This window comes from Sapajus apella, unplaced genomic scaffold (genome assembly GCF_009761245.1).
Source record: "Sapajus apella isolate SASKATOON/1434 unplaced genomic scaffold, GSC_monkey_1.0 scaffold24, whole genome shotgun sequence".
Classification (NCBI taxonomy): Eukaryota; Metazoa; Chordata; class Mammalia; order Primates; family Cebidae; genus Sapajus; species Sapajus apella.
In genome coordinates, this window is record NW_022436964.1 from 3,147,084 (window position 1) to 3,162,082 (window position 14,999).

The window sequence follows — 14,999 nt, forward strand, 5'->3', positions numbered from 1 at the left end:
AACACACTCGTAAGCAAGCCCAAGTGGCAAAATGAGGTCATGGAGAAGCTTAAATCTATTTTAGGATATATCTTGAACACCAGTATAGCTCCTTTGACACCACCTGTTCTCATTTGGAGGACTATATATTTAAGTCCCACAACAGCAACTGGGCTCAAACCCAGTGCTGACTCTACAATCCATTTCAGGATAAATTCCATCTTGTCGTTAGGTGTTGGCCTTTAGATGAGACATTTAAATCCCTCTGACAACATTCCCCACCTTCTGCTTAATTGGCACAATATAAAAGATGTGGCTGAGAGAACATTCAACGGTAGTCATAGTTGCCTCCATAATACCATAGGAACAGAAGCATGTGATTTATTCCTTTGAAAAAATAGGTGGATAATATAATGCAATATAATAAATCACTTTTTCTGAGGATCACAGTGGCATCAAGACGACAGCTTGCACTCACACTAGGAATTTACTTATTATTCATAAAATTATTCTTGCCTCATTTCATAATGAAATCTCAGTGTTTGGGGTGAGTAACTACCTTCATATATAACATCTCCCAGTACCCTCCAAAAAGGTGAGTTTATGTTCAGATTTCTTTGAAAGTCACAATTCCCAAGTGTGGTAAAGTTAATATAACTTGGTCTTTAATGCCATCAAAGAAGACTTTAATAATTAACTTAAAATCATATCAAATAATATGTGATATGGTTTGGATCTGTGTCCTCACCAAATCTCATGTTGAATTGTAATCCCCAATGTTGCAAGTGGGGCCTGGTGGGAGGTGATTGGGTCATGGGGATGATCCTTCATGAATTATTTAGCACCATTCCCTCAATGCTGTTCTCATGCTAGTGAGTGAGTGAATTATCCAGAGATCTGGTTGTTTAAGTCTGTGGCACCTCCTCACTCTCTCTTTCTCCTGCTCCAGTCCTGTGAAGTGCTGGCTTCCATTTTGCCTTCTGCCATGACTGTAAGTTTCCTGAGGTCTCCTCAAAAGCTGAGCAGATGTCAGCATCATGCTTCCTGAGAAACTGTGAGCCAATTAAACTTATTTTACTTATAAACTATCCAGTTTCAGGTATTTCTTTATAGCAGTGTCAGAACAGACTAATACAATATGTAACTTAAAAATATAAATTACTGATAACCTTTGGAGTACAAAGAAATTGATTAGCAAAAGTTCGAAATTAAAGGCTTAACATTTTTGCCACAAAAAATTTGTCAGTTTTTGCTGAATTTCGCAAATGCTTCTGCACTTTAGAAAACGAATGCATGTTGTTTCGTAGTGTTGTAAAGTATTTATAATGTATTCATCATGTGCTCAAAACTAAACCACTGGCTTCCAAACCTTTCACATCTTTGCATTTTCTCCCAGCACCTAATACTACTTTCCCCTTCCCTGCAGTTCACAATAAATATTGATTACAGGAAATTTTGTGCACAAAGAACAAATGTATGGCTATGAATCTAAAGTTCTCTTTACCACTGATAACATAGACAATTTATAAGATTATTGAGAAATGGCAGGTTTTGTTTTCAGTTTCTGGGTTTTTGCTGTTGTTTTTTATTTGTTTTTTGAGATAGGTCTCCCTCTGTCACCCAGGCTGAAGTGCAGTTGTGAGATCTCAGCTTACTACAACCTCTGCCTCCTGGGTTCAAGCAATTCTTATGCCTCAGCCTCCTGAGTAGCAGGAATCACAGGCATGTGCCACCACGCCCTGCTAATTTTTATACTTTTAGTACAGATGGGGTTTTACCATGTTGGCCAGGCTGGCCTTGAACTCCTGGCCTCAAGTGATCCACCTGCCTAGGTCTAGCAAAGTGCTAGGATTAAAGTAGGTTTTGTTTTTTAACTAAACCAGTATTTATTGTGCATTTTGATTTTCCAGGCAATATACTAGTCAACAGAGATAAACAGAAGGGCAAATCAGACGTAGTTCCAACCCAAAGATTTTGCACTCTAACTTCATTGCTCTTCCTTGTTTCTAAAGCTATTATTTACAACAACACAAGAAAAGCAGCACACTCAAATTACAACTGCATATCTTGTTTTGCTCATTTACAGCCCTGAATAGGTTGGCTGGTGAGGGCAGGTGATAAATGCAAGATCAGCAAAGAATTAGTAGGTTAGACTAGAGTTACAGTCACATATATATCAACCTGAAGGTCATTTAACTCTATTCTTCATTGTTTACCACGAAGGGAAAAAATGAAAAATTAAAATAAAACAAGGGTCCAAAACTTGGGGTAGAAACTTGGGGTAGTATCATTTGCACATCCAAAAAATTTTAGTGAAGAAGCAAAACAATATAATGTCTCAAGAGATTTGTGTTATTATAGAACTTATCTTGACAAACACTTTTTAATCCCTTCTATAGGACTTCTCTGAATAGATCAACTGGTGAATCCATGTTTGAACATTGCTAGTGAGAAGGGATTTCCATCAGGCATGACCCATTCCTCTTACTGCTACCACTAAAAGCCAAATATTTCAAAAGATAACCTGTTTTTCACACCCCCTACTGCCCACCACTCCTGTCAAGACAATCTCTATGCTTTCATTCATCAATAATCTCATTGAATTGTAAGTCCACATCTACCTAGGGCTCCCTTCCAAGAATATATCACTTTACTTTTGTCCCTACTAAAAAGTGAAACACAGAAATGAATCCAAACCTCTAGGGTATACCTGTACAAAGAGGTTGATTAGAACCATCAATTCTCTTAGATGAGATACTATAATGGTTTTAAAGTAATCTATCATTCTGTTAGCGTCTGAAGCAACAACTTTATAGCCACAATCATAAAAATAAAATTTAAGTTATCATCTGGTTGTCTTCCTTTCATGTAAGTTTTTAAATTCTATAGGCCTAATTCTAGCTCTAGGCCTACAGAATAAGGCACAAAATACAATTTACCCTCAGGAGTTTTGCATATTCGCCTGTCCATAATGAAGAAAGTAAAATTGTAGATCTAAAGCCAGTGAAAGTAAAAAGATCACCAAAATGGAATCTCTGTGCCAAACAGACATTATAGGATATAAAATCCATTTAATAAATATATCATTTTCACCTCTAGGTCAGATATATTTAAACTATGCCCCAAGGTCCATTCTTAACCTACCCAAACACTATCCTTCATTTTATAGAAAAGGCTAGAATTTCTTGGGAATTGATTTGGAATTCTGTAATCCAAATTTTTTAAAATTCTGAACACATAGTTTCTGCTTCTCTCCAATTCCAGAGTGTGTCTGGGGCACATATTATAGTATTAACGTTTGTATTATAATTTATATGTTCACTAGGCAGACTTTCTCAAAAGGCTCTCTACATTCCTAGAGAGGAGAAATTCTTTTTCCAGTTTTTTATCTCCAATATGCAGAAAGTTACCTGGAATAGAATATATGCTCTCTTTGTGCTGGTTGAATGAATATGAAAGAGCCACACTCCTTATCAAATATCAAGCTATTATAAAGCTAAAATTATAAGACACTGTGGAATTGATAAGGATTTAGAGAAACAGACAAATAAAACAGAAAAAAAGGCCCAGTAAGACTCCTAGGCATATATCAAGCATACATCACAAAGTGATGCTTATTTATGAAATCTTGGATTATTCTCAAATTGTACAGAGACAGTAGGCTAACCATATGAAAACAATGCAACCTTGAATCCCTATCTCACATTATACACAAAATACTAATACCAGGTGAATTATGTAGCTAAATATAGAAGGAAAAACTGTACATCATGTAAAATGAATAGAGAAAAATATCTTTACAACATCAAAGTAACGATGAGTTTTTAAAGGTCAACTTGCATGAGTCCAAACACACACACACAAAGAATTCACAAAGCTTAGCAAAAACTTTTGCTAAAATTGACTATAAAACTGAAACCTTCAGTGCATCAAAAAAAAAAAAAAAATCACTGACTGGGGAAAGATAATTATAGCACCAACAATCATAAATAATTATTATTCAAAAATAACTGCCAGACTCTAATAAATTAATATACAAATGAAAGCAAACTCAGAAAAACAGACAAAATCTTTGAATGGGCAATTGATAGGGAAATCTGAATGGCTATTAAACACCTAAAAAGATACCCCACCTCCTTTGTGATATAGAGAAATAAATACCAAAACCACAATGAGGTGCCATTGCATAAGAGAATAGCAAAAAAGAAGTCTGAATATGATGGTAAGGATGCAGCACAAGGATGACTTTTATGCATTGCTAGAAGGAGTACAAACTCACACAACTCTGGAGAGCACTCTGGTAAAATCCAGTAAAGTTAAACTGTCTATACCCCGTGACCTAACAATTCCACTCCTGTGTATAGCTTTGAAGAACGCTCACACATGCGCATAAGAAAATAAGTGCATTTATGTTCATAGAATTGCTAATAAGACAAAACTTTGAATACCACTTGGAAGTATCATAGAGGGATTTACTAGTATTATAATTCTTCTCTTCATGGACATGTGGCAGTATTATATAGCTCTAACCTAATCCTTTGAAATTAAATGTGGCAATGTAATTTTCTATGGCCAATACAATCTGAATGGAAGGAACGTGAGTCAATTCTGGGTGAAAGATTTTAAAAGACTACAAATGATTCACCTCAGTGATTTCTCCAACTACAGTGACCACAGTATTGCAGATGGTGGGGGTACTGTCAGTCTGGGTCCCACCTCAGGTGGAAATGTAATATAAAATGTACATCTTGGGTGGGACCCAGACTGACAGAACCTCCACCATCTGTAATACAAAATCCAAACCAAAATAAAATAAGGTATTTTATTTTAGGTAATTGAGATTTTAGCTCAACATAGTGTATCCCATCCTAATAGATGGGCGAATGGATCACTAAATAAATCATGGTATATTCATACAATGGAATACAAGGAAGCAGCAAAAATGAAAGGCACATGTAAATATGGATAAATCATATAAATGTAATGTTAGAAAAACAGAAATTTGCAGAAAAACACATAAACTATGGAACACAAGTTTCAACAATATTAGTAGTAATTTATTTTTTAAGCTGGGTGGTAAATATACTTGGGTAGGTTGAATATTTGTATCATATTTTAAATGAAATATAGATATTTTTAATTAAATAATAGACCTATGTATTCTGTTGGCTAATTGACTTTTGAAGGCAAGCTAATATTTTCTGTTAAAAATTTAGCTAGTATTAAAAAAATGCAGATTTCTCTCAAACAATTATTTAGAGTTGCCGACTGACAATGATGAAGACCAGAGTAAAAGATCCATGACACAGAAATCAGCTTTTCATCTTCTACTCACTGTCATCTTCCTCTTACATGGCCATTAAAAAAAAAAAAAACAATTCTTGAAAAAATACACACTGTAGTTATTTATCTAGAAATATTTGGAAAAGTGGCTGGAAAGTTTATATTTCATATCTATTAGGATGGGATATACTATGCTGAGCTCAAATCTCAACCAGCCACCACTTTTCTAAATATTTCTAGATAAATAAATACAGTGCGTATTTCTTCAAGAATTTTTTTTTAATGGCAATGTAAGATGAAGATGACAGTGAGTAGAGGATGAAAAGAGGGTCAGAGTGCAATGAACAGAAGATACGCTTAATACTGCTTAATATTTGGAAGAGTGGTGGTGTATTAGTCCATTTTTATGCTGCTGATAAAGACATACCTGAGACTGGGAAGAAAGAGAAGTTTAATTTGGCTTACAGTTCCACATAGCTGCGGAGGTCTCATAATCATGGCAGAGGGCAAAAGGTACTCCTTACATGGTGGCAGCAAGAGAAATCAAGGAGGAAGCAAAAGCAGAAAATCCTGATAAACCCATTAGATCTTGTGAGACTTCACTATCATGAGAATAGTGCAGGAAAGACCCACCCCTGTGATTCAATTACCTCCCTCTGGGTCCCTCTCACAATGTGTGGGAATTCTGGGAGATACAATCCAAGTTCAGGTTTGGTGTGGACACAGACAAACCATATCAGGTGGTTTGTTGGTTGAGAGGGCAAGAGTACAGTGAAAGAAAGATACTCTCACATTACAAAATTATTTCCATTTTCTGGAACTTACTAAAACAAAACTTGTGGATAATTCCCCTTCTACAGTAATTCAATTATCTACTAATTTTGTTTCATTTTCACAACGAGGATGTTTTCACTTAGTGCAACATGTGGCACATTTGTGTCACATTTTTAAGTACAGCTAAGTTATCAACAAAAATGACTAAAAAGGTTGGCAAGCGGTAGTCTCCCACTGGAAGCCATGGGTTGCAGAAGGGTTCCCCATCTACATAAAGGCAAGCATAAGCAGGCAATTGTCCTAATTCATTCAGTGGCTTAAGTGTCAATTATAGATACTACTATGATCTAAGATATATAAGGAAAAATAATTGCATGAGTCACTAAAACAACAGCAACTGAAAATACTGAAATTGCTTACTGAAAATATGATTTCTTTGCTGTTGTTTTTAATAGTAACACACAAGACGGTCAAATCCTTTTTTGTCACTTTTTAAAAAACTAACAAACAATGCCCTCACAAAACAATTATGTAGAGTACTGAGAATGCTATTACATAAGACTCTAAGTTTAATACATACTCTGATTGAAATTCATTCTTTTGAATAAAAAAAAAAAATCCCCCACTATTCCTGTCTAAAAAAGCCTGAACGTTTAGTTTCAGTTTTATAAAAAGAAAAAAGTGGCAATAACCAATAATACCAGGCTCAATCACAGAGCTCTTGCTACTTTGGATGTGTCCCACAGACCAGCAGCATGGGCAACAGCTGGGAACTTGTTAGAAATACAGACTCTGATGCTCTGTCTAGGACTAATAAATCAGAATCTGCATTTTAGTAACATCCTTCAGGTGAGCATGTCCTCATTGAAACTGGAGAAGCCCTGGTCTGGGTGACAAACTTTTACTTCATTATCTTGAACTTTCCACATGTTCTTTGCATTGAAGAGTTATATCTCAAACATGTACATTCATAATGCTTAAAGTGTTCACACAGAAATATCTTTAGTTATAACTACAAATACTGGTCAGATTCTAGTATTATTTTTCCAACATGCTTTTTTCCTAAACAAATTATCTGTATTCCCCCATGCACAAGAGTCACTGAAAAGTCCCCTCAGAGGCCAGGAATGGTGGTTCACACCTGTAATCCCAGCACTTTGGGAGGCTGAGGCAGGTGGATCACCTGAAATCAGGGGTTCAAGATTAGCCTGGCCGACATGGTGAAACTCTCTTCAAAACATATAAAAATTAGCTGACCGTGATGGTGGGTGCCTGTAATCCCAGCTACTCAGGAGCCTGAGACAGGATAATCACTTGAACCCAGAAGGCAAAGGTTGCAGTGAGCCAAGGTTGCGCCATTGCACTCCAGCCTGGGAGAGAAGAGTGAAACTCTATCTCAAGAAAAAAAAAATTCCCCTCAGAAAATGCTGGAAGAAATTTTCTTATTTCTTTCAGCACTGATTTCCCCTGACTAAATTTGCCTTCTTTATGCTTTACTACATTGAAAAAAGAAATTCAGAATACTGAAACTAATAGTTTGATTTTCTAGAAAAAAAGGTAATATTATTAGTATCAATTTTATATAGCAGTTAATACATTTTCAAACTTCATTATATTCCATCTTTTATTTTGTTTGTATTATGAAAAATAAGATTTACTAATTTTTCTAATTATAAAGGTTATGATTTGTTAAACGAGCTATTTAAATTAGGTTCACTGTACTCAGGTACAGCATAGTGAGGTACACTCAGACCAAAATGCAGAAATATTAAGTTCATTACTCAGATTGAAGAGAAAAGAGAAGCATGCCTCACTGGGCCAACAGGAATGTGGTGAAGGTTAGGGGAATGGTGTATGGGACACATGTGGCCAGCCAGCAAGTGAGGAGCAAGAGTGAGAACAAGGGACCTGTGGGCCAAAGCCTTTACTGGGGTCTAGGGCATTACCTAGGTCAGTTTCCTGCGACAAGGTTGGACATGTAAATTTGAAGGGATTGTGAAGCTAAGTCCAAGAACTTGAGGAGTAATATTGGCTCACAGGCTTAAAGTGCTCTTCAGGCTATGAGCACTTATCTAGAACACAAACTAGAAACAGGGAGAGACCACTTCAAAATATGTAGGTCAAGGGTGACAAGCCAGGGACAGGACAATAAGGTGGATGCCAAGGCACCATTGTGTGAATAAGAATTATTACATAAGTTTATGCATGAATATTGTCAAAAATTAGATATTACATCAAATATATATAATATATAAACTCAAAACTATATACTTACAATCTAGAGTCAAGTACTACTAATGTTTTGAGATAAATTATTTTAGTATTTTTATGAAAGAGATATATTTTCACTTAATATTTTATGAATGTATCTCATGTAATTAAAATTTCCTAACATGCTTTTAATGAATGCATATTATGCTAATTTGTGGATATAGCACAAATTATCTAACAAGTGGAACTTTGTTAAACATTTATTCTTTTTGCAATAATATTTTACATAAAATTTTCTGTATATCTCTAAATATTTTCTAAAGATAAATTGTAAAGGTAGAGTAACAAAGTCAAAGAGTATGGACATTTTAAAGTGACAAGATGGAGTTGCAAATTGCCATACCATAAGCTAATACCAACCTACAGTCTCATTTACAATAAGAGATCATATTTCCCATTCCTGGTCAATTAGTATTACATATTTTTAATATTTGCCAGTTTTTCAGAAGAAAAGGCATCTCATTATTAATTGTCACAAAAAAGTTTGAATATTTTTGTACATGTTTATTAGCGATTTGAAATATTTCTCTTGTGAACTATTTTTTGATATCCTTTTCTTGTTTTTCTACTATAAAAAGCACACCATATTGTAAGGATATTAACTCTCCTGCAAATATTTTTTTCAAACACTACCCCATGTTTTGCTTTTAAAATTTTTGCAGCAATTTTTAAAAAACATTGTAAATTCTTTTAATGATTTTTAAACTATATTTAATTAGTCACTTTTTAGAGATTACTCCAGGCTTAAAATATATACTTTTAACTTACCAGAATCCATTTCCTATTTGTACTAACTGAATTCCAATGAGACATAAAAACTTTACTCTTAACACAGCTCTATTTCCTTCCCTGCCTTTGTGCTGTTATTGCTTTACATACTGCAAAGACAATAATATATTTTTATGATTATCATTTCCTATAATTTTGTGTCTTTTAAAGAACCAGAGAGAAGAAAATAGAGCTATATATGTATTTATAGAATTTCTTGTTTATCATGTCTGCTTCTTTTAATTTACTTCTATGAATTTGATTTGTGAACTCTAATACAGCTTTGCTGCCACCCACTCCTTTTTGTTATTGTCAAATATGTCACATTTTTATAGTTCTAAGTCCAACAACACAATAATATGCATTTGATTCAATTGTCTTTACATCAGTTAATAGAAGAAAGTAGAATATATAATTATACTGTATGCAACTGTCTTTTATAATTACTAGATAATTACCCTTACCAGTATTCATTTTTTTAAAATGTGGATTCAAATTATTGTCTGGTGTCACTTGCTTTCAGCTTGAAAAGCTTCATTTAGTATGTTTTGTAAGATAGTTCTTCCAGCAACAAATTCTCTGTTTTCATTTATATGGGAATATCTTTATTTCATTTCATTATTAAAGGATAGTTTTGCTGTATATATGATTATTGGTTGACAATTTTTTTCTTTTAGCAATTTGAATATGTTATCCCATCGTATTCAGGGCTCCATGGTTTCTGATAAGTCAAATTTTTATTATTATTGGGGTTCCCTTGTACATAAGTCATTTTTCTCTTACTGCTCTTGGGCTTTTCTCTGTTTTTGCTTCTCAACATGTTTACTGTAATTTGCCTAGGTGTGGTGGATCTCTTTGAGTTTATTCTGTTTGGAGTTCACTAAACTCTTGGATGTGTAGATTAATGAGCTTTTTATGTTCATTGGTTTTTAATCACATTTAGAAAACTGTCAGCCATTATTTCTTCAAACAGTTTTCCTGCACCATCTCTTGTTCCTTCCCCTTTGGTACTCACATACTGTTTACATTGGTGCACTTAGTATTCCACTTTTCTCTGAGGCTTTGCACATTTTTCTTGATTCCTTTTTCTCTTTGTTCTTCAGATTGTATACCATCTATCAATCTATCTTGCACCTTGTTGCTTCTTTCTTTGGTCAGTTCACATACACAGTTAATTGCCTGTGGTGAGTTTCTTAGTTCAGTTATTGCTCTTTTCAATTCCAGAATTTCTACTCTTTTAAAAAAAAATCCCATCTCTTTATATTCTCTGATAAGATGTTGTAATCATACTCTCCTTTAATTCCTTAAACATGGTTTCCTTTAGTTCTTTAAAAACATTTTATTATAACAGCTGCCTAAAGTATCTGTCTGCTAACCCAAGCATGAGGGCCCTCTTAATGGTTGTTTCTGTTACATGCTTTTCCCTCCTCAATATAGATGAAAATTTCCAATTTATTTGGATGTCTCAAATTGTTGTTGTTTTTGAGGGCATTTTAGATAATATATATCGTAGCAACTCTCTTTTTAAATTTTTTTATTTTTAACTTTTGTGGGTACATAGAAGGTGTATATATTTATGAGATATGAGAGCTGTTTTGATATAGGTATGCAAGGTGAAATAAGCACCATGGAGAATGGGGTATCCATTCCTGAAGCATTTATCCTTTGAGTTACAAACAATCCAATTATACTCTTTAAGCTATTTTAAACTGTACAATTAAATTATTATTGACTAGTCACTCCATTGTCTATCAAATAGTAGATCTTACTCATTCTTTTTTTTTTTTCAGCCATTAACCATCCCTACCTCCCCACCACCCCCATCTTCAGTACCTTACACAGCCTCTGGTTACCATTCTTACTCTCTACATCCATGACTTGAATTGTTTTGATTTTTAGATCCCACAAATAAGTGAGAGCATGTGATGCTTGTATTTCTGTGCCTAGCTTATATCACTTAATATAATGACCTTCAGTTCCATCCATGTTGCTGCAAATTACAGAATCTCATTCACTTTATGGTTAAACAGTACCACAGTTTCTTTATCCATTCATCTATGTGTAGACATTTAGGTTGCTTCCAAATTTTAGCTGTTGTAAACAGTGCTGGAACAAACAGGAGTGCAGCTATCTCTTTGTAATACTGATTTCTTTTCTTTAGGGTATATACCCGGAAACAGGATTTCTGGATCATATGGTAGTTCTATTTTTAGTTTTCTTGAGGATTCTCTAAACCGTTCTCCAGAGTTGTTATACTAATTAAATTCCCAATATCAGTGTACATGAGTTCTCTTTTCTCCACATTCTCACCAGCATTTGTTATTGCCTATCTTGTGAATAAAAAATATTTTAACTGGGATGAGATAATGTCTCATTGTGGTCTGATTTGCATTTCCCTGAAGCTCAATAATATTGAGCACCTATTCATATGCCTGTCACTTGTATGTCTTTTCAAAAATATCAATTCAAATCTTTTGTCAATTTTTAAATCAGATTATTAGATTTTTTCCTATAAGTTTGTTTGAACTCTTTATATATTCTGGTAATGAATCCCTTGTCAGATGGGTAGTTTGCAAATATTTACTCCCATTCAGTCAGTGGGTTTTTCTTCACTTCGTTGATTGTCTACCTTACTGTGCAGAAGGTTTTTAACTTGTTGTAATCCCATCTGTCAGAGATAATTCAGGATCCAATTATATAATTTTTATGTATTTGTATAATTTTGAGGGTTCCTTTTGGAGTTAATTTCCAGTTTTACTCTACTACAGTCTGAGAGAGTACTTGATATAATTTCCATTTTCTTAAATTTATTCAAATTATTAAAAATTTATTTAGGCTTGTTATATGACCTACCATGTAGCCTATTTTGGAGAATATTCCATGTGATGATGGAAGAAATGAATACTCTGCAGTTTTTGGGTAGAATGTTCTGTAAATATTTGTTAAGTCCATTTGTTCTACGGTATAGTTTAAGTTCATTGGTTTTTTTTGTTGTTATTGACTTTTTGTCTTGATCTATCTAGCACTGTCAGTGAAGTATTGAAGTCCCCCATTATTACTGTATTGCTATCCATCTTGTTTCTTATGTTAAGTAGTAATTGTTTGATAAATTTGGGAGCTCCGGTCTTAGTTGTATGTATCTTTAGGATTGATATTTTCCTGTTGAACTAATCTTTTTATCATTACATAATGTCTCTCTGAAATTTTTCAGTTTCCTTCTTAATTTTTTCATTGACCCACTGGTCATTCAGAAGCATTTTAACTTCCATGTATTTGCATAGTTTCCAAAATCCCTCGTTATTAATATTTTGTTTTATTCCATTGTGGTCAGAGAAGGTGCTTGATATTATTTCCATTTTGAGAATGTTTTAAGACTTCTTTTATGACCTAACATATCATCCATCCTTGAGAATGATCTATGTGCTGAAGAAAAGAATGTGTATTCTGCAGATGTTAAATAAAATGTTCTGTAAATATCTATATTAGACCCATTTGGTCTATAATGTATATTAAGTTTGATGTTTCTTTATTGATTTTTCTGTCTGGAACATCTGTCCAATGCTGAAAGTAGGATGTTAATGTCTCCAGCTGTGATTTTATCTGGGCCTATGTCTCTCTTTAGGTCTAATAACACTTGCTTTATATATCTGGATGCTCCAGTGTTGGCTGCATACATATTTTCAATTATTATATCCTTCTGCTGAACTGACCCCTTTATCATTATACAGTGATTATTATACTTTGTCTTTTCTCATGGTTTTTCCTATTGCTACCACTGCTTTTCCTTTTGTTTCCTTTGGCATGAAATATCATTTTCCATCCCTTTATTGTCAGTCTACGTGTGTCTTTATAGGTAAAGGGTTTCTTGTAGGCAACAGATGAAAGGTTTTTGTTTTTTCATCCATTCAGCTACTCTGTGTCTTTTGGTTGGAAAGTTTAGTCTATTTACATTCAATGTCATTATTGATAAGTAAAGACTTGCTCCAGCCATCTTGTTATTTATTTTCTGGTTGTTTTGTGGTCTTCTCTTCCTTCTTTCTTTTTTTTTCTTTAATATAGAACGCTTCACGAATCTGCATGTCATCCTTGTGCAAGGGCCATGCTAATTTTCTCTGTATCGTTCCAATTTTAGCATATGTGCTGCCGAAGCAAGCACTCTTCTTTCTTTTCTTCCTGTCTTCTTCTAGTGAATGTGATTTTATCTGGTGATATAATTTCTTACTGTTTTTTAATGTATCCATTGTATGTTTTTCTGGTTAGAAGTTACCATGAGGCTTGTGAATACTATCTTATAAACAACTATTTTAACTTGATAACAACTTAATACAGTTTGTATTAACAAACAAGCAAAAATAAAATTAATAAAAACTCTATATCTTATTTCCCTGCTTTTTAACTTTGTATTTATATCTTATTGCATTCACTATGTCTTATAAAGTTGTAGTTATTATTTTTGATTGGTTCTTCATTTACTCTTAGTACTTAGTATAAGAGCAGTTTACACACCACAGTTAACAGTGGTGTTTTTCTATGTACTTGTTACAACCAGTGAGTTTTGTACCTTCAGATGATTTCTTATTGTTCATTAACATCCTTTTCTTTCTGTCTGAAGTACTCCCTTTTGCATTTGTTTTAAGACAGGTCTGATATTGATGAATTCCCTCAGCTTTTGTTTGTCTGGGAAAGTATTTATTACTCTTTCACGTTTGATAAACATTTTTGTCAGATATACTATTGTAGGGTAAAAGTTGATTTCCTTCATCACTTTAAATGTCATGACACTGTCTCCTGATCTGTAAGATTTCCATTGAAAAGTCTGCTGACAGACATACTGGCTCTCCATTTCATGTTATTTGTTTCTTTTCCTGCTTTTAGGATCCTTTCTTGCCCCTCCCCACCCCAGAGTCTTTCTCTGTCACCCAGGCTGGAGTGCAGTAGCATAATCTCAGTTCATTACAACCTCCACCTCCTGGGTTCAAGCAATTCAGCTTCCCAAGTAGCTAGGATTACAGGCATGTACCACCATGCCTGGATAATTATTTTTATTTTTAGTAGAAACGGGGTTTCATCATGTTGGCTATGGTTGACCAGGCTGGTCTCAAACTCCTGACCTCAGATGATTCACCCACCATGACCTCCTCTAGAGCTGAAATTACAGGCATGAGTCACCAAACCCAGCCATATCTCTTTTTCTACCTCCTCTTTAAGGTCAATAGCTGTTAATTTTTCCCTTGGGGGGATATTTTTTAGATCTTGTACATATCCTTCACTTTTTTTTTCTTTTGACTCCTCTGACTGTGCATTTTCAAATAGCCTGTGTTGAGGTTCACTAATTCTTCTGCTTGACCAATTCTGCTACAAAAGGTCTTTCAGGCATTCTGTAGTATGTCAATTGCATTTTTTAGCTCCAGAATTCCTGCTGGATTCTTTTAAATTATTTCAGTTTCTTTGTTAAATGTACCTTACAGAATTCTGAATTTCTTATCAGTGTTATCCTGCATTTATTTGAGTTTCCTCAAAACAACCTGTAGTAGTCAATTTTCACACTGCTGATAAAGACACCCAAGACTGGGCAATTTACAAAAGAAAGAGGTTTAATAGACTCTCAGTTCCACATGGCTAGAGAGACCTCACAATCATGGCAGAAGATGAAAGGCACATCTGACATGGCAGCAGACAAGAGAAAAGCTTGTGCAGAGAAATTTCCCTTTATAAAACCATCTGATCTCATGAGACTTATTCACTATCACGAGAATAGCATGGGAAAGATCCGTCCCCATGATTCAATTATCTCCCACTGGGTCCCTCCCACAACATATGGGAATTGTGGGAATTACAATTCTAGATGTGATTTGGTGGGGACACAGCCAAACCATATCACAGCTATTTAGAATTCTCTGTCTGAAATGTCACATATCTGTTTC

The 14,999-nt window shown here is 34.4% G+C and overlaps 1 non-coding gene across 1 annotated transcript; it reads right to left on the bottom strand.

The window, feature by feature from the left end:
- Window positions 1–13,124: 13,124 nt before the first annotated feature.
- Window positions 13,125–13,231, bottom strand: LOC116559927. The gene has a single exon (XR_004272697.1). It is a non-coding gene; the product is annotated as a U6 spliceosomal RNA (small nuclear RNA).
- Between the last annotated feature and the right edge of the window lie 1,768 nt (window positions 13,232–14,999).